Below are 26,813 nucleotides of genomic sequence, written 5' to 3'. Positions count from 1 at the left end.
CGGCGAGTTGCTGAACCGCGCACCGGCTTCGGGCGACAACTGGCTCCGTCAAGCGAGGGGAGGGAGGTGGATCAGCGAGCTGCATAGCTCGTATCCGGCGGGCTCGGCGGGCCGCCCAGCCGGCTTGGATGCGGGATAACTACTCTTCATAAGCCATTGTAAGAGTGGACAAAATGGTGAAGGAGGAGATAAGGAGCGGCGAAGGTGTGCGATTCTTGGCTGGCGTCTGGCCTCGTTTAAATAGGAGATTAAATAGACGGCGGATGGGAGGAGCTCGGCCGGCGTTGCATTTAATGCCGGCCCGGTCATGAACGGACGTGTGTCCAGAGTGGGTTTCTCGGCTTCCACACGGGTTTCATCGAGGCGTTTGAATGCGGCAAGGAGGCGTGTTCAGCCGGGCGTGTAGCGAGTGGCGCCCTCGACTCTGACGTATGACACCGCATCGTTCTTCCACTGATGTGTGGGATCTTTGGGTACATGGCCTGCATGTCAGTGACCCAACACAGGCAGCGCACGGCAGAGGAACTTTTGGTGGGCCAAGGCGGTCAGTTGTGGGCATTTCATAAACCGATGATTGTTCATTGACTGTGACGTCATCTATTTCATGTAGATAAGCCAACTATATAATGTAAGAGAATTTTAAAAATTTTATATATACTTTGATAGCCCGTTCGATACATTGTGATTCATAAAGACCGCTGCAAACATCAATGTTCTTCTTATCACAGATAAGATTGATTAATACCCGTAACAATCCATGTCCTTAACAAAGGGTGCATGCACGTATAGGTTGAGCGTGTGTCTTGCGTCGTGTGTTGTGTGCATGCAGGCGTGCGAGTGTTGCATGCGTGCATGTGTACGTTTCAGTGTTGCATGCTGATACGTCTCCAACGTATCTATAATTTTTTATTGTTCCATGCTATTATATTATCAATCTTGGATGTTTTATAATCATTTTATAGTCATTTTATATCATTTTTTGGTACTAACCTATTGACATAGTGCCAAGTGCCAGTTGTTGTTTTTTGCATGTTTTTTTACATCGCAGGAAATCAATATCAGACAGAGTCCAAATGCCACGAAACTTTACGGAGAATTTTTATGGACCAGAAGACACATAATGGGCCTTGGCTGCGCCGGGGGTGCTCCGAGGAGAGCACAACCCACCAAGGCGCGCGAGGAGGCCCAGGCACGCCTTGGTGGGTTGTGCCCACCTCGGGTGCCCCCTGGACTGCCTCTTTGCTCTATAAATACCCCAATATTCCAGAAACCCTAGGGGAGTCGACGAAATATTCATCCAGCCGCCGCAGGGTCCAGAACCACCAGATCCAATCTAGACACCATCTCGGATGGGGTTCACCACCTCCATTGGTGCCTCTCCGATGATGTGTGAGTAGTTCTTTGTAGACCTTCGGGTCCGTAGTTAGTAGTTAGATGGCTTCATCTCTCTCTCTGAATTCTCAGTACAATGGTCTCTTGGAGATCCATATGATGTAACTCTTTTGCGGTGTGTTTGTTGGGATCTGATGAACTTTGAGTTTATGATCAGTTATATCTTTTTATATCCATGAAAGTTATTTGAGTTTCTTTGATCTCTTATATGCATGATTGCTTATAGCCTCGTATTTCTTCTCCGATATTTGGGTTTTGTTTGGCCAACTTGATATATTTATCTTGCAATGGGAAGAGGTGCTTTGTAGTGGGTTCGATCTTACAGTGCTTGATCCCAGTGATAGAAAGGGAAACAGCACGTATGTATGATTGCTACTAAGGATAAAATGATGGGGTCTATCTCTACATAGATAGATCTTGTCTACATCATGTCATCATTCTTATTGCATTACTCCGTTTTTCCATGAACTTAATACACTAGATGCATGCTGGATAGCGGTCGATGTGTGGAGTAATAGTAGTAGATGCAGGCAGGAGTCGGTCTACTAATCTTGGACGTGATGCCTATATAATGATCATTGCCTATATATCGTCATGATTATTTGAAGTTCTATCAATTGCCCAACAAAAATTTGTTTACCCACCGTTTGCTATTTTTCTCGAGAGAAGCCACTAGTGAAACCTACGGCCCTCGGGTCTTCTTTCTCATATATTTGCCTTTGCGATATACTTTTCTCTTGCATTTATTTTCAGATCTATTAAACCAAAAATACAAAAATACCTTGCTGTGTTTTATTTCTATTTATTTTGTTTGGCGTTCGATCTAACAATCTACTACAAATTATCTCACGTCTGTTTGCCTATCTTGAGGCGCAGTACCCCGGAAGGGATTGACAACCCCTTTAACACGTCGGGTTGCGAGGATTTGTTATTTGTGTGCAGGGGTTGTTTACGTTGTGTTGCTCGGTTCTCCTACTGGTTCTATAACCTTGGTTTCATATCTGAGGGAAATACCTACCACCGTTGTGCTGCATCATCCCTTCCTCGTTGGGGAAATACCGACGTAGCTTCAAGCAACATCAAAAGGAATTTCTAGCGCTGTTGCCGAGGAGGATCAAGTCAAGATAGTCTCCTGGCCATGTGCCAATTTCTAGCGCCGTTGCCGGGGAGGATCTTCAACATATACCAGGTTCCTAATCACAAATCTCATCTCCTTGCAATTTACATTATTTGCCATTCGCCTCTCGTTTTCCTCTCCCCCACTTCACAAAAATTTGCCGTTTTATTCGCTCCTCTTTTCCGTTCGCCGTTTTCTCCCTAGATCTATTCTTTGCTTGCAATCATGAGTGATTTTGGTAAGGCACCAACAAATGATGGCTTGACTCCTAAGATAGGACGCACAGGTAGTCTGGATGCTAAAACTTTTATCTTAGGGCAAGGGAACGTTATGGGAAAAGAACGTATCGAAGAATTTTTCAATTGTGTTGGAAATCTAAGTCTTGATGATGCTCCTATACTTGAAAACTACTAGATCTTATGCGGATGCTATTTCAGCACTAGTTCTGAAATTTGAAAGTAAATTTATTCGTACTCATCCTACTTTGCAAAGATTGTTTTTTGAGCTTCCCGAAATAAAGAATCCTAGGGCTAAAAAGTTGGCCACTCTCGTTCTTATGAATGAGTTTGACTACATAATACGGCAAGCTAGGGAAATCTTTGATTTTTATGGTATGTATCAGCAAAAGCCTGTGATAGATGAAATTCCTTACAATAGTGACTATGCTCTAAGGCATTTGCTTGGGGATAATAAAATCTTTGATGAGAATCTTAAAAAAGAAGTCCCCGTTCTAGATATAATCGAACAAGTTTTCAACAATGTTAATCAACACTACTCTTGGATTGTTGCGGGAAATCAAAGGGTATGATGAAAACCAACTAAGGAATGCTAAGGTTTCCATGGATAATATGTTTTATGTTGTGTTTACAAAACCCCATCATGGAAACACTGTCGGCGTCCTAGGAACGGGGGTCCCTCGACTTGCTTGCCTGCGGCCCACGACATGGCCCCACCAATGGCCTGGTACGGCCCAAGATCGACAACAGCAACTCAAGACCCTCGCGAGCGGCCAAGCCTCGCGAGGCGGACGACACCAAGACCTCCCCAGGGGTAGCCTCACTAGGCTGGCTCCCGAGGGGCGGAGACATCTATGCAAGGAGCACCTCGCGAGGTTCACGTGACGTGAGCCATGACAACCAAGGCCAGGCGGGCGCAGTGTACCGGTTTCCCCTTTGGTGCCAAGGGGGCAAGCGCAGGCGCGGGGTTCTGAGGCATCAGGCCAAGGTTTCCATATCGGTGCAACAAGACCAAGACCAGCAGGACGGCAGGATGGAGGTCATCGTGGAGCCCAGGGCGGCGTGACCACCATAGCCTTTGGTAGGCGAAGACTAATTTTGTTAGGATAGCTTGTACTAGCTGCCCCCCTTCAAATCTGGCCGTTGAGGGATCCCTTCCCGCCTAATATTTGGGAAGAGGACCAGGGCCTCTATAAATAGGACTAGCCACCTCCATAGCAAGGGAGAGAGATCCGGACCGGCACCAGCTCATTGAGCCCAATAACACCTCTCCTGCTAAGGCTGTTCATCCCTTTTACTAGTTCATCCTCAGCCCGCGAGGCAATCCACCACCGCACACTGGAGTAGGGTATTACACCACAACGGTGGCCCGAACCAGTATAAACCCTCGTGTCTCTTGTTCCTTGAGTTTGTCGATCTAGGCCGTGGATCGTTGAGTGAGCGAGCTAGGGAGAGAGAGAGTTCTTCGTCCGCACCCCAGTGTTCAAACCTCAAGGGTTTGCCAGAACCTGAAATCCGACATTTGGCGCGCCAGGTAGGGGTGCGCCAAAGCTTCATCTCTCCGCCCGTTTCGCCTCCCCGACATGCTCCCATGGACGGCGCCGCTTCTCCAACTGGATCGACGGATGCACTCAGCGGCAAGTGTGTTGGCCGCACAAGTTCAAGCCGGAGATGACGCCTCGCTATGACAGCTTGGCGGATCCTGTGGCCTTCCTGCTGGCGTACGAGGAGGCCATTCTGGAGGCCGGGGGCGACGACGAGGTCATGGCCAACTGGTTCCCCATGGCCCTCACTGGCGTGCCGCACGCCTGGCTGTTTCAACCTGCCGGGATCCTCTGTGGCCTCCTGGAAGGAGCTGCGTGACCTCTTCGTCGCGTGCTTCGTGGGACCAGCGCCCCTCGCCGTCGCAGCCCTCCTCGGTGGCTCGCAAGCGCCGCCCTCAGATCGACACATCAAGGAGCTCTTCCACCAAATAGGTGCCGCCCGTGTGCAGCAGGGGGCTCCTCCGGGATGGGCGGCACCCCAGGCCGACCTCACTTCGACTCGAGGGACCATCCAGCAACCACTGCGGGCTCGGGTGCTCCCCCGATGCTTTGCCACGCCCACCATCTGCAACATGGCGGTCACCAAGACCGTCATCAACGGTGGAGCTGGCCTCAACGTGCTCTCGGTGGAAGCTTCTAGCTTGCTCCATGTGCTGCACGAACGGTTGCGCCCCACCATCCCTTCTCCGGAGTCAGCAGCCGTTCCACCTGCCCTCTAGGGAAGATCCGCCTTCCAGTCACCCTCGGTACCCGCGACATCTACCGAACTGAGCTCATCAACTTCGACATTGCTTGCATCGGTCTCCCGTACAACGCCATCCTTGGGTACCCTGCCTTGGCTCAGTTCATGGCAGCGACCCATCCGGCCTACAACCTCATGAAGATGCCGACAAGCAGAGGCTTACTCACCGTAGCCGGGGACACCAAAGAAGCCCTTACAGCCCTTAGGCTCGCCTTCAGGGCCGCCGCGGCGGCACTCCAGGCCGATGGAGCCGCCCCGGGGGCTAAAGGGGCTGCACCAGCGAAGAAGAAACAGATGTTCACTCAAGATCGGGCCAAGACGAAGCAAGTACCGGTCGAGGAGGACAGGGCCTCGGGTGCCACCTTCACCATAGGCGCCGGCCTCGACCGGGACCAAGAAGAGGCACTGGTGAAATTCCTAACCGCGAACAGGGAAGTATTTGCCTGGGAGCCCAAGCAGCTAGTGAGGGTCCCAACGGGGGTAATCGAACATCACTTCAGAGTGTGCCCCAATGTGCGCCCTGTGAAGCAGAAGGCGCGACGACGGTCTACGGAGAAGCAATCCTTCATCGTCCAAGAAACCCGCAAGCTGGAAGCAACGAGTGTCATCCGCGAAGTCCGGTACCCGGAGTGGCTGGCAAACCCCGTCGTCCTGCCCAGGAAGGGCGAGAAGGAACGCATGTGCGTCGTATTCACCAACCCCAACAAGTCCTGCCCTCAAGACCCGTTCCCGCTTCTGCGCATCGACCAGATCGTCGACTCCACCGCTGAGTGCGACCTACTATGCTTTCTAGATGCTTTCTCAGGTTACCACCAGATCAAGATGGCGGCGGAGGACGTGGAAAAGACGGCCTTCATGACCCCGTGTGGGGTGTACTGCTACACCTGCATGCCGTTCGGACTGCGCAACGCAGGGGCGACCTTCCAACGACTGATGCACATTGCCCTGGGCTAGCAGCTCGGGACGAACGCTGAAGCCTACGTCGACGACATCGTGGTAAAGTCTCAGGAGGCGAAGACCCTCATTCAGGACCTGGAGGAGACTTTTGCCAGCCTGCGCCAGCTGGATCTGCGGCTCAACCCGGAGAAGTGCGTGTTCGGCGTCCCCTCCGGCAAGCTGCTAGGCTTCCTCGTGTCGCACAAGGGGATCGAGGCAAATCCGGAGAAAGTCAAGGCAATAGAAGACATGAGCCCACCGCAAACTCTCAAGGAAATGCAAAAGCTCGCGGGCTGCGTGACCTTACTGGGGCTCTTTATCTCCAAGCTGGGGGAGCGCGCCCTGCCATTCTTCAAGCTGATGAAAAAGAAGGGCCCATTCGAGTGGACCCTGGAGGCCGACCTGGCGTTTCAAGACCTCAAGAGGAACCTGACCAGCCCACCGGTGATGGTAGCGCCTCGTCCCCTCGAGCCCCTGGTGCTCTACCTTGCCGCCATGCCTCATTCCACCAGGGCGGCGATGGTGGCTGTCCGGGAGGAGCGCTAGACCAAGGACCTACCACGCGACGCCGCATCTTTGGTGGAGGCGATGCGACACCAAGACGGCACCCCTAAGGCTGCAGCGGCATCAGCAGACGGTCAAGTCCCACAAGACAGTGCTCCTGGGACAACGGAGGCCCTGATGGGCGACCAAGCTCCAGAGGTGCCCCGGCTTCGGGAGGCGTCCCAACCTCCGGAGGCCTCGGACTCCATTGACGCCCCCTCCCTCGTTGAGCACCCAGTGTACTTTGTCAGCACGGTGTTACGAGACGCAACAACACATTACCCCATGCCACAGAAACTTCTACTCGCACTCCTAGTGGCCTCGCGCAAGCTGCGTCACTACTTTCAAGGCCACCCCATTAAGGTCGTCGCAGCTTACCCACTGGAGAGGGTGCTTCAGAGCCCCAACGCAGTGGGAGAGTCACCGAGTGGAACATCGAACTGCAGGCATTCCAGCTGGAGTTCAGCACAACCAGGGTCATCAAGGGAGCCGCCCTCGCTGACTTCATGGCGGAATGGACCGACGCTCTGGAACCCGAAGCGGGCGAGGACCGATCCCTCTCGTCAGAAAGTGAAGCGCCTGATGGCTGGGTCATGTACTTCGACGGCGCATTCACGCGTCAGGGCGCGGGGGCTGGAGCTGTGCTCGCCTCGCCCACCCAGGACAAGCTCTACTACGCCGTGCAGCTCTGCTTCCAGCAGGCGAGAAGGTCTCCAACAACATCGCGGAGTACGAGGGCCTCATCGCCCGCCACAAGGCTGAGGCGGCCTTGGGAGTGAAATGCCTCACCATCAGGGGTGACTCGCAGCTCCACGTCAACTTCTCCAACAAGGTATACGAGCCGAAGGACGAGCACATGGAGGCATACCTCGCGGAGGTACGCAAAATGGACAAACAATTCTTGGGCCTGGAACTGCAGCATGTGCCCCGAGGCACAAACAAGGAAGCCGACGAGATCGCCAAGAGGGCGTCCAGGCGCCTACCTCAGGAGCCTGGCGTCTTCGAAGAGCGGCTCTTCAAGCCTTCGGTAGCCCCACCGGCAGCAAACCCAGCGCTGCCTCAGGAGGGGCCTCCCCCACCACCAGCCTCAGGAGCTCCAGCCTGCGGTCCAACCTCTGGAGCCCGCCTGCTCCTGGCACTAGAGCCCCAGGGGGGTGTGTACCGAAGAGTTCAGGACATACCTGACGCAAGGAACACTGCCATAGAAGGAGGAGGACGCTGAGCGTGTGGCCCGGCAGGCTACAGCGTACTGCATTCAGGATGGTGACCTGTATCGAAAACGGTCGAATGATGTTTCTTTGCGATATGTCTCCAGGGGGCAAGGGTGCGAGCTGTTAGCTGACATACATGGCGGGGACTGCGGGCATCACTCGTCGTCGCGCACCCTGGTGGGCAAGGCATTCCACAGCGGCTTCTACTGGCCCACGGCACCCAATGACGCAACTGAGCTGGTGAGATCCTGTGAGGCCTGCCAGTTCCATGCCAGGCAAATCCACCAGCCTGCTCAGGGCCTCCAGACTATCCCACTCTCGTGGCCGTTCGCAGTCTGGCGGCTGGATATCCTGGGCCCGTTCCCCCGAGCACCCGGGGGCTATCCCTACCTCTACGTCGCCATCGACAAGTTCACCAAGTGGGCGGAGGTGGAAGCAGTCCGCACCATCCCCGCCGGCTCCACAGTCAAGTTCATCAAGGGCCTAGTGAGCCGTTTTGGAGTCCCTAATCGCATCATCACCGACAAAGGCTCGCAGTTCACTAGCAATCTCATCAAAGCATACTGTGCTAACCTTGGAACGCAGATATGCTACGCCTCAGTGGCACACCCTAGGAGCAACAGTCAAGCTGAATGCGCTAATGCGGAGGTCCTGAGAGGCCTCAAGACGAGAACCTTCAAGAAGAAGCTCGAGGCCTGCGGCAGGGGTTGGTGCGACAAGCTCCAGTCCGTGCTGTGGTCCATCTGCACCACCGCCACCAAGCCAACGGGCGAGAATCCGTTCTTCCTCGTCTACGGAGCCGAAGCGGTTCTCCCTCACAAGGTCAAACATCACTCCGCACGGGTCTTGGCGTTTGACGAGGCACGCCAGGACGCCACGCGGGAATGGACCTTGTGCTGGGGGAGGAACGCCGCCGCCAAGCCTCGCCCCGAGCGGCAAGGTACCAGCTGGCGCTGCGTTGGTACCACTGCCGCAGCGTTCGCTCCAGGACGCTCGAAGTGGGCGATCTCGTCCTGAGGCGGGTGCTCTCCAGGGAAGGGCTGCATAAGCTCTCACCCATGTGGGAGGGCCCGTTTATGATTGCCCGCATCTCCAGGCCTGGCGCCGCGCGCGTGGTGACGCAGGACGTGATCCCCATCCAGAACGCCTGGAACATCCAGCACCTCCGGAAGTTCTACCCATGAACCAAGGCCCAGTGCATGTGAAGGTCTCCGCTCGTGACACTCTCACGTAATAATGAGTGGGGTTGTACACGCCCCGGAGTCTCCGGAGTGCCACCCTCGGGCCTCGGGGGCTCCCTCCCACGTCCTAGTGGCAGCACTTAGCTTCGCGCTGGTGAGAATACTAGACTAGGTGCCGGACGCGGCTGTTCATTTGCTTTCTGTAGTTGGTTTGCAGCCCCTTTTTATGGAATTTGGAGTTCTGGTGTTCTCTGCCGATTGCTTGGCTGGGTTTCCCCTTCTTTCTCTGTTTCTTCGCTCGTCCTTTGTTTTACGCCAAGGAGCGCGGCAGTTGCCCGACGCTCTCCCTCGCGCACCTTGTTCAGGGGCTGGGCAGGTGTGTGCGTGCGCTGGGCTAGCCTAAACCACGGACACACCTCGCCAAAGCTCTGTCGCTCCAAAGCTTCGGCTCTCCTAATCTTCGCAAGGCGCCCTCGATTGAGCTCGTGCTTGGCGCACCCTCCTAAGTCTGTGCACCACGGGTACCGCGACATGGTGCGCCAGGCCATGATTAGCCCATGACTGAGGCCTCGCGCAGGGAAGGATAAAGCCCCCGATGGACGACCTAACGAATTCTGCAGCTCTGTGACGACTCCTGAGGTCAACGGCTCCTGAGCCAGCAACAAGGAGGCGTCACCAGGTCCCAGAAGGCGCACCACGAGACATGAAACTACTCCGGGCGCACCAAGCTAAGTTATCCTCCTACGTCTACATGAAACACGAGTGCCACATAACAACACAAGAACAATAAACATAACATAGCGACTTGAAAATCACGAATCATTACACGCCCCCGCAGGGCCCCATGCTTGTTTCTTGAAGTGTAGGGAGAAAGGAAAGGACGAGCAAAAGTGGCGTGCGCACCCGCAGGGGCTCGCGAGGGTTGGCCCTCGGCGCCCCACCCCGGACTCAGTTGGAGCTCTCCTCGCACTTCACCGGGGCGTGGCGACGGTGTGACCCGCCACCGTCCTCGAAGCGAGCCCGACGACGTGGCAGCTGGTCATAGCTGTCGCTGCTGGAGCTGTCACCGGAGGAGGCACCAACGCTGCTGGACAAGCCGCGGCCGTCACCGAGGGTGAGCTCGCCCTCGGCGTCGACGCGGCCATCGTCAAGGCAAAGCTCGTCGTCGCCGCTACTGTCCTCGGGGCGGCACCCAGCGCGGCGACCATCTTCCCGGAATACCCTCACGAAGAGGGTCGCCACGCCGTCGTACTTGAAGTGGAGGGTGAGGGAGTCCTGGATTAGGGGGTCCTCGGGCGTCCAGGCTATGTGACATGGGCTGGACTCATGGGCCATGAAGATACAAGATGAAGGGTGTTCCCCCGTGTCCGGATGGGACTCCCCTTGGCATGGAAGGCAAGCTTGGCGCTCGGATATGAAGATTCCTTTCTCTGTAAACCGACTCTGTACAACCCTAGCCCCCTCCGGTGTCCATATAAACTGGAGGGTTTAGTCCTTAGAGGCAATCATAATCATACAGGCTAGACATCTAGGGTTTAGCCATTACGATGTCGAGGTAGATCAACTCTTGTAACCCCTATACTCATCAAAGTCAATCAAGTAGGAAGTAGGGTATTACCTCCATCAAGAGGGCCTGAACCTGGGTAAAACATCGTGTCCCTCCCTCCTATTACCTTTGATCCTTAGACGCACAGTTCGGGACCCCCTACCCGAGATCTGCCGGTTTTGACACCGACATTGGTGCTTTCATTGAGAGTTCCTCTGTGTCGTCGATAGAAGGATTGATGGCTCGCCTTGTCATCAATGATAGCATCACTTCTGGAGGAGCCCTAGATTTAGGGCAGACCCTCCGGCTTGGCAGCTTCACCATGGGCGCCCGTTTGGCTGTTAAGCCGAAGGCGGCCCCCCAAGCCGCCAAAAATCATCTCCGCATCGGCCCCGAATACTCCGACAAGATAGATCCAACATACGTAGCATCTTTGAACGAGCTGCTAGATCGCATCGCCACCTTGGGAGTCGCAACTGACTATGATCGGATTGGGCTTAAACCCGATCAGAGAGAAATTAAATCTCCGCTGATCACCCATCTAGTAGCGATTGTGGAGGAACAGGCCAACAATAACTCTTCTCCTACATTGAGAACGAGCTATGTTCAGGTTTCCGAGCTCGGAGGGCCGGACACCCTTGTCCTGCAGGACACTCCCTGTTCCCGAACATTGAATCGGACGTTCAGTCCGAAAACTCACCGGACACTCTGGAGCGCGAGCTGGTGACCTCGGAAATTCATCAAACTCTGGATTCCGCCGTGGGTCAGAGCACGAATTTAAGCCCGCCCACCCACCACAGATAATATTCCCCAAGCAATTCTTGTCCACCGGACATATGCGATCTAATGTATGTGCGGCAGCAGCCTCAGGAAACCGTCCATCACTTTTGGGCCAGATTCCTCCTTGTTAAAAAAAAAGATCAAAGATTGCTGCGACGACGACGCGATCTCAGTATTCCGCAACAACTGTACTGATGAGGGAATACTTAATGCCCTCAACTACCGTCGCGTACTGAACTTTGCGGATTTGACACACATAGTACAGAAGTACTGCACAATGGAAAGCGCTTGGAAAACTCAGACAACCCGCTGGGAACCGCATGCCTTTAAGCCATCTCCCCGACGAGCAAAAAAGATGCACCCTCACGGGGCACCTGCCATCGTCCCGTGGACAAGAAAATTAAGCCCTTTACGGGACACAGAACCATTTTTGAGGAATGGTTCGATAGGCCCTGTCAAATACACACGACGCCGAATACCGAACCAATGCATAGCCTACGCGCATGTTGGATACTCCAGCAAGTGGCCAAGAGCGGCGAGGGTATCCTCACCAACACTACCCCAGAGAAGTAATCTTCAGAGGACGACGATCTCAATGTATTCACGGTCTTCGAGACCTTCTCATCAAATAATCGGCGTAGAAGGGCGCTCCGCGACCTCGCAGAAGTCTGCCAAGTAGCAATAGTAAACCCTTGGAATGACAGGCGATTACTTTCAACACTGACGACGAACCAAGGTCCCGCTTAGTCCAGGCACCAGCCGCTTTGGTCCTAAACCCAATCGTGGATGGCTTTCGGCTCACTAAAGTGCTAATGGACGGTGGCAGCGGACTAAACCTCATCTATGAGGACATGCTCAATAAAATGCAAATGGACAGGAGTCGCATTGAGCAGAGTAATACAACCTTTCGAGGCATTATACCCAGTCGGGAAGCAAGATGCTCGAGGAAAATCAAACTCGACGTGGTATTCGGCACGCCGGAGAACTATAGGTCCGAAGAGTTACTCTTCCATGTGGCACCTTTCAACAGCGGGTATCACGCCCTGCTGGGGCGAGACGCATTCACACGCTTTCAAGCTATACCCCATTACGGGTATATGAAGCTCAAAATGCCCGGGCCCAACGGAGTTATCACTATCATCAGTGATCCGGACATAGCACTCCGCGCCGAAATAAAACCGCCTCTTTGGCCCTTGACGCACTATCCGAGGCCCTCGCGGCCAAAGAATTGACCACCCTACGTTCCATAGTGGACAGGGACGACGTAATCCTCGATAAGAGACCTAAGTCCACTTCTTTCAAGCCAGCAGACGAAATAGTCAAATTTCAAGTCCACCCGACGGACCCCAAGAAGACAGCTTCCGTTGGGGCGCAGCTGGATCCAATGGTCGATGCCTCATTACGCGCGTTTTTGCGAGAGAATTGGGACATCTTCGCCTGGCACCCTTCGGATATGCCAGGAATCCCACGCCGACTGGCCGAACATAGTGTCAACATATTGAAGGGGTATAAACCAGTCAAGCAAATGCTGCGGCGATTTTCCGAACCCAAACGACAGGCTATGGGAGAGGAACTAGCCAAGCTACTTGAAGCCGGGTTTATCAGAGAGATTAAACATCCGGACTGGCTAGCAAACCTGGTCATGGTTCCAAAGAAGGATAAATCCTGGCGCCTGTATGTCGATTTCAAAGACCTTAATAAGGACTGCCCTAAGGACCCCTTCCCACTACCTCACATCGACCAGATTATCGACGCAACTGCAGGACACGATTCATTGTGTTTCTTTGACGCATACTCCGGATACCATCAAATTAAGATGAAGGAATCCGACCAGGCCGCAACGGCATTCATCACCCCGTATGGGCCCTTCCGTTTCAACACTATGCCTTTCGGGCTCAAGAACGCCGGCGCCACTTACCAGCGCATGATTCAAACATGCCTGGAAAATCAAATCGGCAAGACTGTGGAGGCATATGTCGATGACGTAGTTATCAAAACCAAGCATGTTGAATCCTTGGTGGATGACTTACACCTCACATTCGACAACCTTCGAACATATGACATACGACTCAATCCGGAAAAGTGTGTTTTCGGCGTCCCCGCCGGAAAACTGCTTGGGTTCATTGTCTCCAATAGAGGAATCGAAGCAAACCCAGCCAAAATCCGGGCCTTGTCACAATTGGCAACACCAACAGACCTCAAGCAGGTCCAAAAACTAGCCGGGTGCGTGGCAGCTTTGAGCCATTTTATCTCCAGACTAGGAGAAAAGGCATTGCCATTGTATCACATGCTCCAACGCACCGACCACTTCACGTGGACGGATGCTGCCACAGCCGGATTGGAAGAAATAAAAACTCTGTTAGCAAGCAACCCAATCCTGGCCGCACCAAACATCGGCGAGCCAATGTTGCTCTACATATCTGCAACTCACCAGGTGGTGAGTGCGGTGCTCGTCATCGAACGAGAGGGAGATGGACATAAATTCCCACTCCAAAAACCAGTATACTATGTATCGACGGTCCTTACACCGTGCAAATCCAGATACCCACATTATCAAAAGATAGCCTATGCGGTCTTTATGGCATCCCGCAAGCTGCGACACTACTTTCAATAGTGCTCGATCACGGTGGCTTCCGAAGTACCACTCAATGATATTATGAACAACCAGGACGCCACCGGCCGAATTGCCAAATGGGCCATTGAGCTCTTACCATTTGAAATAACATACAAGCCACGCCGAGCCATTAAATATTAGGTGTTGGCTGACTTCGGCGCCGAATGGACAGAAGCCGAACTCCCTAAAGAGTACGGCACATATTCCAACTGGGTGATGCACTTCGACGGCTCCAAAATGCTAGCTGGACTTGGGGCTGGTGTCATCATGACATCCCCCACTGGAGACACAGTCCGCTATGTGCTACAAATATTATACATGGACTCTAACAATGCAGACGAATACGAGGCCCTACTGCACGGTCTCCGGATGGCCGCCTCCATGGGCATACAACGCCTCGAGGTGCGCGGGGACTCCAACCTCGCAATATCCCAGATAAACGGAGAATTCGGCGCAAAGGATCCAAAGATGGCGGCTTACCGCAACGCCGTACTCAAAATATCAGCTCGGTTCGAGGGGCTTGAGTTTCATCACGTGGCTCGAGAGAGTAATCAGGCCGCGGACATCCTTGCTCGCATGGGCGCTAAACGCGATCCCGTCCCACCTAACACCTTTGTGGAAAGGCTCTTCAAGCCATCAGTGGTGTGGCAGGACGAGAGCGGCAACCCTGGTCCGGAGCCGATCACACCCCCAGGTTCCGAACACAGCTCCGATATCATCGGGGGCTCGGACGCCGAAATAACGCCCTCGGCCCATGAAATCATGGCTATAATTGCCCCATGGACTGAACCTTTCCTCACCTACCTTACTAGGAATGAGCCCCCTAACGATCAGACTGAGGCCCGTCGTATCATTCGACGCTCAAAGGCCTACAAAGTCCATGAAGGAGAACTATACAAGAAAAGTACTACCGAAGTCCTTCAAAGATGTATCTCCGAAGAGGTGGGGCGGAAGCTCTTGGCTGAAATACACGCTAGTCTTGGTGGCCATCATGCCGGGGCTCGGGCCCTTGTAAGTAAAGCCTTCCGTACGGGTTTCTATTGGCCCACGGCCCGAGCAGACGCTCAGGACCTCGTGCAGCGCTGCGTTGGATGCGAGCCTTTTGCCAATCAAAGCCATATGCCGCCCACTGCCCTACGAACAATCCCCATTACTTGGCCTTTTGCGGTCTGGGGGCTAGACATGGTCGGACCCCTTAATGGGGGAAGCCATAAGAATAAATATTTACTGGTTATGGTCAACAAGTTCACTAAATGGATAGAAGCCAAACCAATCAAAACGGCCGAGGCCAGACCGGTGATAGACTTTATATCCGGTGTCGTACACCGTTATGGTGTCCCGCACAGTATTATTACCGACAACGGCTCTAACTTTACGGCCGATGAGGTGAAAACTTGGTGCACTAATTTGGGCATTAAGCTCGATTACGCCTCCGTATACCACCCTCAGACAAATGGTCAGGTCGAACGGGCTAACGGCCTAATAATGAGCGGCATCAAACCCAGACTAGTGCGATCTCTGAAAGAATCAAACAAGCACTGGGTTGAGGAACTCGATTCCGTACTCTGGGGGCTGTGGACCATGTCCAATCGCACGACCAGATATACATCTTTCTTCATGGTGTACGGCATGGAGGCAGTTTTGCCTTGCGACATTATTCATGACTCACCTCGAGTGCGCATGTACGAAGAGAGAGAAGCCGAGCTCGATCGGCAGGACGATCTGGACGGCCTGGAAGAGGCGCGCGATGTCGCGAAGGCCCGTTCCACATTCTATCAACAGCAGGCTCGGCGATATCAAAGCAGGGAAGTACGGGCAACGACTTATAATTTCGGTGAACTCGTTCTACGCCTACCAGAGAAGAAAAAGGACAAGCTCAAGCCCAAATGGGAGGGTCCCTTCATTATAGATGAATTTCTCACTGGTGGAGCCCATCGCCTTCGCAATGCTTCGGATAATCGCTTGGAACCAAACACATGGAATGCTGCCCGGCTCCAAAGATTCTATGCCTAAGTCCGCACATGTACCCTTTTCTTTTTTCCTCTCTTCCACTTTTTCCTCCTTTTTCGTTTTTATGCGACTTCTAGCTTGTGATCGGATAAACCGTACACTTGAGGGGCATACATCTTTAAATGTACATACCCCACAATACCTGGGGGCTTCTTTTCACAGAAGCTTATTTTCATTTTTCGAGCATCAAGCTCACCGTATATATGTGTTGTCCACTCATATATGTCTTTCCTTCGCCATTATATGCACCTTTTATGATTTAAGATTTTGCCAAGCTTGGTTGCCTGGCTCCTGTGCTTATGCCCTACGTTCCCGCTTGTTCGGCAAGGGCATAAAGCTAGCGTTCTCAAGAGAATAAATGGTCGGCGGGCAAAAGACGAATTGCCCTCGTTGCAATACACAACCCCCAGCCTATAACGTACATTGTGATCTTTAGCATCACAACTTCGGCATGCAAACAAAAAACGCATGCTGGCCCAGGGAAAGGAACCCTTAACGGAACTATTCTCCCTGGAAGATGTTTCTTACAATTAAATGTAATATAACATAACTCCCCGAACACAACTTGTCTGTTCAAGCAACTATGACCAGACTGCCTGGTTTCCGAACATACTTTGGTGTTTACCTACGGTATAGTATTCGGAGACACTCCAACCCTCGGGTCTTCGGAGGTCGAAGCAGAAAGTCTGCCATGACAATAGTTTTACAAATTCGGTTGGAGACAAGTTTGTCGATGAAAGTACATTCCTACTTGGAATCAAAAACTTTTTCTTCCTCTAGACCCTCTAACAGCTTGTCTAGTTCACAATCCTGTTGTGAATACTTGGCGGCCATCTTCACTTGGTCGTACACCAGGCTGACCGGAATTTCTTGTCCATCGGATCCTCGAGGTCCGACCCGCGCCATATGATTGGGATCAAGTTTGGTGTTCCGTGTTTTTACCATGGCCCGGGCTTCCCGAGCACCTTCTCGGCATGCTGATATCTTCCATAGCACAAAACAGCGCCGATCTCCCTTGAATAAATTGACGAGTTCCTCCATACTTCCTGGAGGAGAATCGGCTGGCCATAAAGCCTTAGCAATGTTCCTCATTGCCTTCCGAGCTCGCTCATGCATCTTGGACGGCTCTTGTAGCACGTCGCCTTGAAATCCGGACACCTTTTGTTCGGGCCGCCCTATCAGCACACCTATAGAAATAAACTTGTTACGATTCGCTTTACCGAGCTGTACGAAAATAAGTTAAAAGGCATACTGAATATGGCGCCTCTCAGCTTTCTATTCTCCTTCAAGGCGTCCGCCAGTTAGGCTCGCACGTCCTTCAGCTCTTCACCTAGCTGGGTGTTGGCATCATGTAGCTTGTTCTTCTCATCCCTGGTCCATGTCAGTATACGTTGACCAGCGGCCTCAAGCCTTTCGGCATGTTGTTTGTCCGCCTGCGCGGCCTTTAGTTTCTTTTCTGGCTGATCCGATGATCCTGCCATCGTAAATACAACAGTATTTATTTGAATAAACATTACTGGCACATGATTATATTTTCTGGAAAAAGGGGACCTTACCAGTCGGTGCCTCCTTGGACTTCTCCAGTTCGACGGTGACATCAGTTAGCTGGGTCCGACACTTTTCCAGCTCCTGAGACAGCATATTGTTCTTCTCCGTGAGTACCTGATTATACAACGATCCTTAAATCAGTTGCTTCAACTGTTTCAAGTCTCGGGGGCTACTGGTATATGATCATTAAATCTACACTGTACGATCTTACCTGCATATCCTTTGAAAGCTGGTAAGTGGCTCCAGCAAGCCCATCTCGAGTAGCTCGGAGGTATGCATCCGTCGAGCTGAAGGCATTGAATGCCGATGGTTTATTGCACTCTTCACTTCGGAGTTGGACGGATACGTTATCTGAATCTTCGGAGAGAGGACAATCCGGCATTGCACCCGTATCAACTCTAGCCCTAGAGGCAGGGTCCAGGGTCGGATTGGTGGACGCATGTCCGATGAGATCTGCGGATATAGTCCGGCGAACGCTCCTCCTGAAATATGGTGCGGTAAGGAACGGTATGATTCCCATGGGGCATATTTAAAACCATACCTCTTTGATGAAGGCCGGGCAGTATCGGCGTCCGCCTTTCTTTTCGAAGACCCACCCTGTGTGGGCGACGCCCTCTTAAGGGACGATCCTGATGCAACATGGCGAGACGAGCGTTGCCCCTTTGAAGCACGAGATAGTGCGGTGGGTGAGGCGCAATGGGCAAACTCTTTTTGAGAAGACACCCTCGAGGTACTTACGTGGGAAGAAGGGATAAGGCCGGGGTAATCGGCTACAATGGCCACTTCTGTGCCATCGTAGCTCGCCTGATAGAAGACCCCCTCCTTAAGCTCCACAAATATATCTGGATCCTCCTCAAATCCGGGATCCAGGTCCCAAACATGATCCTCTGGCTGCGGAGCAGGGCTATAAATCCCCACGACGGCTTTCCTCCATTCCTGTTAAAGATAGTCGGATTAAAGTTCGGATAAGTATGACTCAAGAAGGAGATTGAGTAAAGTTACGAAGCAAAAGCTCACCCAGCTGGGAGGACTGTACATGGAAAAGCCTTCTCAACATTTAAGGCGAGCGAACTCTTCTTTCTCCCCTTTATAAAGATCAGCCAACATGGCGGCCAGGGCCGCGAAGTTGTCTGGACCCTTGCGCCCGTAGCAAGATGTGTCATCCTCCCCGTTGTAGTTCCACATGGGGAGTCCTCTGGATTGAAGTGGTCGAACACCTCGCGTTATGGAAATTGCCATGACCTCAATTATGGACAGTCCAGATCGGGCGAGTATCTTTATTTTGTCCATTAACTCCTTAACCTCCGCACTATCTTCTTCCTCAAGGCTCCGGGGGCGCCAGCTGTGGCGTTTCTTTAATGGAGCATTAGAAAATTCGGGTAGGCCTCGTTGGATTGGGTCTGAGAGAACGACATCTTCAATATAAAACCACTCCGAGGGCCACTCTTTGGATGCCTTCTTCGGAGTGCCGGACAGGTATCCTGTCCCAGCTATGCACCACACTTTGGCGCCGCCCACCTCGAATATGGATCCCTTTTGGGAGCGAGGGACGAGGCAGAAAAGTTTCCTCCATAACTCAAAATGGGCCTCGCAGCCTAGGAACAACTCGCAAAGAGCGACGAAGCCCGCGATGTGTAGAATGGAGCCCGGCGTGAGATTGTGCAGTTGGAGGCCATAGTACTCTAGGAGACCTCGGAGGAAAGGATGGATTGGAAATCCAACGCCTCTTAATAGGAAGGAAACGAAGCACACTCGCTCCCCCTCGGTAGGATTGGGGAAGTTTTCCGCTAGGGCTTCGCCGTTGATGGAAGCCAATCCCGCCCGAACGGGGTCTAGATCCACGAGGGGGAGATATCCCTGCATCTTGAGCTTGGTCAGTTGAGCGTGGCATACTAAGCAGCTCTCCCAATCGCCTTTTCAGGGCCATGGGGCGGGAGGAGGAACTGGGGACGCTAGCCATGTTTGTGTGGTTTCTTGTGGCAAGCTCTAAGGATTTTCCGCCTGGTGTGGAATGGCATCTGAGATTCAATCTCCTTAAATAGAGGCCTTCCCGACATAGCCCCGGGTGTTATGTGTAAAAATGCTTGGGCCCCTCGTATTCGTTTGACACGTGGAAGCCGGGGCAACGATGGCGCAGAAGCCGAAGGGTATAACATTTAATGTAAAGCTGAGTTGTTCGAAGAATTCACCATACCAAGACCGAAGATGTAAAAGCCGAATATAGTCCTTTGGTTCAGATCCTTTGAAGTACTCGAAGGAGGAACCCGCCTTGCAATGCCGAAGACAATGTGCGCGCCGGACACATTGTCATTGAAGACTGGTTCGGGGGCTAGTGAGGGAGTCCTGGATTAGGGGGTCCTTGGGCGTCCAGGCTATGTGACATGGGCCGGACTCATGGGCCGTGAAGATACAAGATGAAGGGCGTTCCCCCATGTCCGGATGGGACTCCCCTTGGCGTGGAAGGCAAGCTTGGCGCTCGGATATGAAGAGTCCTTTCACTGTAAACTGACTCTGTACAACCCTAGCCCCCTCCGGTGTCTATATAACTTGAGGGTTTAGTCTGTAGAGGCAATCATAATCATACAGGCTAGACATCTAGGGTTTAGCCATTACGATCTCGATGTGGATCAACTCTTGTAATCCCTATACTCATCAAAGTCAATCAAGCAGGAAGTAGGGTATTACCTGCATCAAGAGGGCCCAAACCTGGGTAAAACATTGTGTCCCTGCCTCCGGTTACCTTTGATCCTTAGATGCACAGTTCGGGACCCCCTACCCGAGATCTACTGGTTTTGACACCGACAGAGGGTGCACCTCCTGCTCAGGCCGCGGGCGGGCGAATGTCTGCCAGCCGCGGGCCAGGACCGCATTGCCCGTGGTGGAAACCTCCTCCGTGACCCACGAGGACTTGCTGCAGCAGCCATCGGCTTGTAGCCAGAGGCCGTCGAGACCTGCGAATGGCAGCTTGCTGGCAAAGGAGCGCGAGAGCTGGAGCCAAGTGTCGGCCGACTGCTCCGACCACACAACAAACTCCGGAAGCACCTCCGCCGAATGGAAGCGTGACCGAGGAGGCCGGGCAACCACGTCGCGCCCCCCTTGGCGCATGGGCTGCTCCGCCCAAAGCGTAGCCCGCCGCAAGAGGAGGCGCCGATGCGGCCGCCAAGGATGATGCCGGGCCCTGAAGGACTACGTCCGTGCCCCCGAGGGGCCACAACAGGAGTCACAGCATGCTTACGGGGGCGGCCGCGCTCCCTCTTGGGCGGTGGTGAGCCGGGCCCCTCCTGGCGAGCCTTCCCTTTCTCTGCGGCCGAAAGCCTCTTCGTTGGAGCCATGGGTGCTGTGGCAAGACGGCAAGGAAGAAGAAAGAGCACGCGGCAAGAAGGAGGAGGTGAGCAACGGGGGCTCCGCCCCTCCCCCATTTATAGCCAGAAGGAGGCCAACCGTCAGCCTCCATGATTGAAGGTAATGATGGTTTCTTTCTGCACGCAACAGGGACTCGTCTAGTCGAACGGTTGCCGAGGCTGCGTGGGGAAGCAGAAATGCCCACGTCCTATCAATCGCCATGCATCGACCAGGGCCGCATGCGGTTGGGGCCCGCGGCGCTCCGCACTTGCCCCTTGGCTTCGCCTCGAAGCCAAGTCCGGGTGCGCCTTGGGCCCGGGGGCTACTGTCGGTGTCCTGGGAACGGGGGTCCCTAGACTTACCTGCCTGCGGCCCACTACGTGGCCCCACCAACGGCCTGTTACGGCCCAAGATCGACAGCAGCAACTCAAGACCCTCGCGAGGGGCCAAGCCTCGCGAGGCGGACAACACCAAGACCTCCCCAGGGGCAGCCTCACTAGGCTGGCTCCCGAGGAGCAGAAACATCTATGCAAGGAGCACCTCGCGAGGTTCACATGACGTGAGCCATGACGACCAAGGCCAGGCGGGCGCAGTGTAGCAGTTTCCCCTTTGGTGCCAAGGGGGCAAGCGCAGGCGCGGGGTCTCGAGGCATCAGGACAAGGTTTCCATATCGGTGCAACAAGACCAAGACCAGCAGGACGACAGGACGGAGGTCATCGTGGAGCCCAGGGCGGCGTCACCACCAGAGCCTTTGGCAGGCGAAGACTACTTTTGTCAGGATAGCTTGTACTAGTTGACCCCCTTCAAATCTGGCCGTTGTGGGATCCCTTCCCGCCTAATATTTGGGAAGAGGACCAGGGCCTCTATAAATAGGACTAGCCACGGCCATAGCAAGGGAGAGAGCTCCGGACCGGCACCAGCTCATTGAGCCCAAGAACACCTCTCCTCCTGAGGTTGTTCGTCCCTTGTACTAGTTCATCCTGAGCCCGCGAGGCAATCCACCACCGCACACTGGACTAGGGTATTACACCACAACGGTGGCCCGAACCAGTATAAACCCTCGTGTCTCTTGTTCCTTGAGTTCGTCGAGCTAGGCCGTGGATCATTGAGTGAGCGAGCTAGGGAGAGAAAGAGTTCTTCATGCGCACCCCAGTGTTCGAACCTCAAGGGTTTGCCGGAACCCGAAATCCGACAAACACTTTTAAGAAAACTAAGAAGATGAAGGATGACAAAACTTAGATCCTTGCTTTATGCCTAGCTAAGGGCGTAAAACTATAGCGCTTGTTGGGAGGCAACCCAATGAATAAAATTTATTTTTGCTTTTTGCTTTCTGTTTTTGTGTGTTTGCACAATTATGCTACTTGTGTGATTGTCTTTTTTGTGTTTTAATTAGTGTTTGTGCCAAGTAAAGCCTTTAGGATCTTCTTGGGTGATAGTTGTTTGATCTTGCTGAAAAACAGAAACTTATGCACTCACGAAAATAATTTTCATAAATCATAGAAAAGTGCTTTTGCCCTGATTCTTCTTGAAGAAGATTAATATACAAATTACCCTGGTCGTCCTAATTTGTTAGAATTTTTGGAGTTACAGAAGTATTCGAATAGTCAGATTGCTACAGACTGTTCTGTTTTGACAGATTTTGTTTTCTTTGTGTTGTGTGCTTATTTTGATGGCTCTATGGTTTTCTTTGATGAGTTTTTGCCGTAGAAAAGTTGGAAGACAGTAGATATAATACAAAAATAAAATATGAATTGGTTTGATACAGTACTAATAGTAGTGGTTTGCTTTCTTATACTAACGGATCTCACAAAGGTTTTGTTGAGTTTTGTGTGATTGAAGTTTTCATGTTTTGGCTTATCTTAGGATGGATGAAGGAAGGATAGAAGAGCCTAAGCTTGGGGATGCCCAGGCATCCCAAGCTATTATCCAAAGCTGAGCAACCAACTAAGCTTGGGGATGCCCCCGAGTGGCATCCCCTCTTTCTTCCAACGACCATCGGTATTTTACTCGAAGCTATATTTTTATTCGTCACATAATATGTGTTTTGCTTGGAGCGTCTTGTATGATATGAGTCTTTGCTTGTTTTATTTTTTGTTTTAAGTCATCAATCCTTGCTGGACACACTTATTTGAGAGAGCCAAAATTATGTCATGACTTGTTAGAATTGCGCTTTATGCTTCACTTAAATTTTATGAGCTATGGACTTGCTCTAGTGCTTCACTTATATCTTTTGAGCACGATGTGCTTAGTATTTTTGAAGAAATGCTCTCTTGCTTCACTTGGATTTGTTTGAGAGTTAGTAAAATTTTCAAGAAATCCTCTCTTGCTTCACTTAAATTATTTTGAGAGAAAGAAATTTTTATGCTCATGATCTTCACTTATATTTGTTTGAGCTTATGAAAAGCAACACATGAAAATTAGTCCCAAAGTGATAGATATCCAAGAAGGATATAATAAAAACTTTCATGAAGATCATTGGACAAAATAAACTTGATTCTTAGTAATAGTTTTGAGATATGATGATGTGATATGTGAGTTGTGTTGATGAGTAATTATGCTTTAGTAAGAATATTGGTGTTAAGGTTTGTGATTGCCTATGCAAGCCCGAAAGCCAATAGTCATGCAATGAAATTATATCCTACTTGTGGTGCATTATTTGGTGTTAATTATGCTTAATGCTTGCTTATGAGATTATATGTTTTTTGGTTGGTCTCTTCTCAATCTTTTGCTAGCCTTCATTTTGCACCAAGTATGATCTCTACTATAAACCAGTTTTGCCACATGAGTCCACTATATCTACCTATATGAGGTATTCTTTTGCCGTTCTAAGAAAATTTGCATGTGCCATCTCTAATTTTCAAAATAAACTTCTCTTTTGTGTGTTCGTTTCGCTCGCAGAGCGGTGAGGGGTGGCTAATATTTCCCATGCTGGATGTGTTATTCTCACGATGAGTGTTTATTGACTTGTCATTGCACGAGAGTAAGGTAAAGGTTTTAAGGATACCCAGTCCCAAAATGCAAAAATGAATTTTCTTTATGTTGTCAAATAATAAATTCCTTGGAAAGTGTTTGTATGGAGGGCAACCGTGGATCCGGCTAGCCATGGAAAGTGAAAGTATGGTGGAAAAAGGAACAAACTTTATTTTATGTTTGGGAACCGCCTATGATATATCTAGCATGGAAAGTGTTGGGATCTCTAGGTCGTTTTCGTTGGTGGGATGGATACACCTCCCAAAATGTTTTTATCTCTAATTTTTTGCTTTGAGCTCTGGCACCTCTACAAATCCCTACTTCCCTTTGTGAAGGGCCTTTCTTTTACTTTATGAAATTTTTATTTTTGAATTTGAGTCTCCATCTTCTCTTATAAAAGCACCAACTAGGAGGCAATATGATCGTACTTAAGTATTGGGTGTAGCTAATATTCAAGTGTGTTTCATGAATGGATCAATTGTTGAGCATGATGGGCTAGGGATAACTTATCTTAGTGTTGATATTTAGAAAGACATGGTTGCTTGTTGATATGCTTGAGTATCTAAATAATTATGTCAAAACTAGACTATTGCTTTGAATCACATAAAAGTCCAAATGTCCATGCTATAAAGAAAGAATATGATATGACATGTTAGGCAGCATTCCACATAAAAAATTATGTTTTTATCACTTACCTACTCGAGGACGAGTAGGAGTTAAGCTTGGGGATGCTGATACGTCTCCAACGTATCTATAATTTTTGATTGTTCCATGCTGTTATATTATCAATCTTGGATGCTTTATAATCATTTTATTGTCGTTCTATATCTTTTTTGGTACTAACCTATTGACATAGTGCCAAGTGCCAGTTGCTGTGTTCTGCATGTTTTTTACATCGCAGGAAATCAATATCAGAAGGAGTCCAAATGCCACGAAACTTTGTGAAGATTGTTTATGGACCAGAAGACACGTAATGGGCCCTAGCTGTGCTTGGGGGTGCTCCGAGGATAGCACAACCCACCAGGGCGCGCCAGGAGGCCCAGGCGCCCCTGGTGGATTGTGCCCATCTCGGGTGCCCCCCGGACCGCCTCTTTGCTCTATTAATACCCCAATATTCTAGAAACCCTAGGGGAGTCGACGAAATATTCATCCAGCTGTCGCAGAGTCCAGAACCATCACATCCAATCTAGACACCATCTCAGATGGGGTTCACCACCTCCACTGGTGCCTCTCCGATGATGCGTGAGTAGTTCTTTGTAGACCTTCGGGTCCGTAGTTAGTAGCTAGATGGCTTCATCTCTCTCTCTCTGAATTCTCAATACAATGGTCTCTTAGAGATCCGTATGATGTAACTCTTTTGCGGTGTATTTGTTGGGATCTGATGAACTTTGAGTTTATGATCAGTTATATCTTTTTATATCCATGAAAGTTATTTGAGTTTCTTTGGTCTCTTATATACATGATTGCTTATAGCCTCGTATTTCTTCTCCGATATTTGGGTTTTGTTTGGCCAACTTGATCTATTTATCTTGCAATAGGAAGAGGTGCTTTGTAGTGGGTTCGATCTTACGGTGCTTGATCCCAGTGACAGAAGGGGAAACGACACGTATGTATCGTTGCTACTAATTATGGATAAAATGATGGGGTCTATCTCTACATAGATAGATCTTGTCTACATCATGTCATCGTTCTTTTTGCATTACTCCATTTTTCCATGAACTTAATACACTAGATGCATGCTGGATAGCGGTCGATGTGTGGAGTAATAGTAGTAGATGTAGGCAGGAGTCGGTCTACTAATCTTGGACGTGATGCCTATATAATGATCATTGCCTGGATATCGTCATGATTATTTGAAGTTCTATCAATTGCCCAACAGTAATTTGTTTACCCACCGTTTGCTATTTTTCTCGAGAAAAGACACTAGTGAAACCTATGGCCCCGGGGTCTTCTTTCTCATATATTTGCCTTTGCGGTCTACTTTTCTCTTGCATTTATTTTCAGATCTATTAAACCAAAAATACAAAAATACCTTGCTGCGTTTTATTTCTATTTATTTTGTTTGGCGTTCGATCTATCAATCTACTACAAATTATCTCACATCCGTTTGCCTATCTTGAGGCGCCGTACCCCGGATGGGATTGACAACCCCTTTAACACGTCGGGTTGCGAGGATTTGTTATCTGTGTGCAGGGGATGTTTACGTTGTGTTGCTTGGTTCTCCTACTGGTTCGATAACCTTGGTTTCATATCTGAGGGAAATACCTACCACTGCTATGCTACATCATCCCTTCCACTTTGCGGAAATACCGGCGTAGCTTCAAGCGACATCACATGCATGTGTGCGTACGTGTGTGTGTTCGTGAGTGCATGTGTACGTGTCAGTGTTGCACGCCTGCATGCGTGCGTGTGTTCCTTAAGTGTACGTGTCAGTGTTGCACGCCTGCATGCATGCGTCTGTTTGTGCGAGTGTTGTGTGCATGCATGTGTACGTGTGGGGTGAGGCTACACGTCAGTCGGCTGACTTTTTCATCTCTGGTCAGTCGATTTCCTAGCCGTTGGATACGAAATCAAGGGTCTGCAGTTTATCTTCAACCTCCACCCCCCTGAGCCGCCAGCCACCATCGGCCGAACCGCCGGCCCCCACCGCCATGTCGCCCCGCCAGCCCCGAAACCACTCCCCACCACCGGTCCGCCGCCGCCCCGACCATCCCTCTAGCCCCCCCCCCCCCCCGCGCCGAGATTTTTCTCCGGCGATCCCCACGCCACCGCCCAATCACCGCGCCCCCACCGCCAGCGACTGCCAACCATAGGTCTCACGACATCGAATCCCCACCGACCACTAATTTATTACCATTTTTGTCTTTCATATGCGCGCTGACGGGTGGGCCCTATGGTAATGTGCGCTGCTGAATGTCGACCGTTTGACTGGTCAATTGATCGTGTCATCAACAAATTACAGAGCTGTATGGTGAGCCAGTGACCGTATGATCACCCTAAATTTTATTTTATTAACACAGTACAGACTCAAACTACAATTTCTTTCTTTCATATACGCGATGACAGGTGGGCCCCATGGTTACGCGCCCCGATGGTGCAAC

At 51.2% G+C, this 26,813-nt stretch overlaps 1 pseudogene; it reads left to right on the top strand.

The window, feature by feature from the left end:
• LOC141027257 (uncharacterized) overlaps positions 1-5,008 on the top strand; it is a 66,086-nt pseudogene extending 61,078 nt beyond the window's left edge.
• The last annotated feature ends 21,805 nt before the right edge of the window (positions 5,009-26,813 follow it).

Source organism: Aegilops tauschii, chromosome 7, assembly GCF_002575655.3.
Source record: "Aegilops tauschii subsp. strangulata cultivar AL8/78 chromosome 7, Aet v6.0, whole genome shotgun sequence".
Lineage (NCBI taxonomy): Eukaryota > Viridiplantae > Streptophyta > Magnoliopsida > Poales > Poaceae > Aegilops > Aegilops tauschii.
This window is presented reverse-complemented; position numbering and strand designations above follow the sequence as displayed.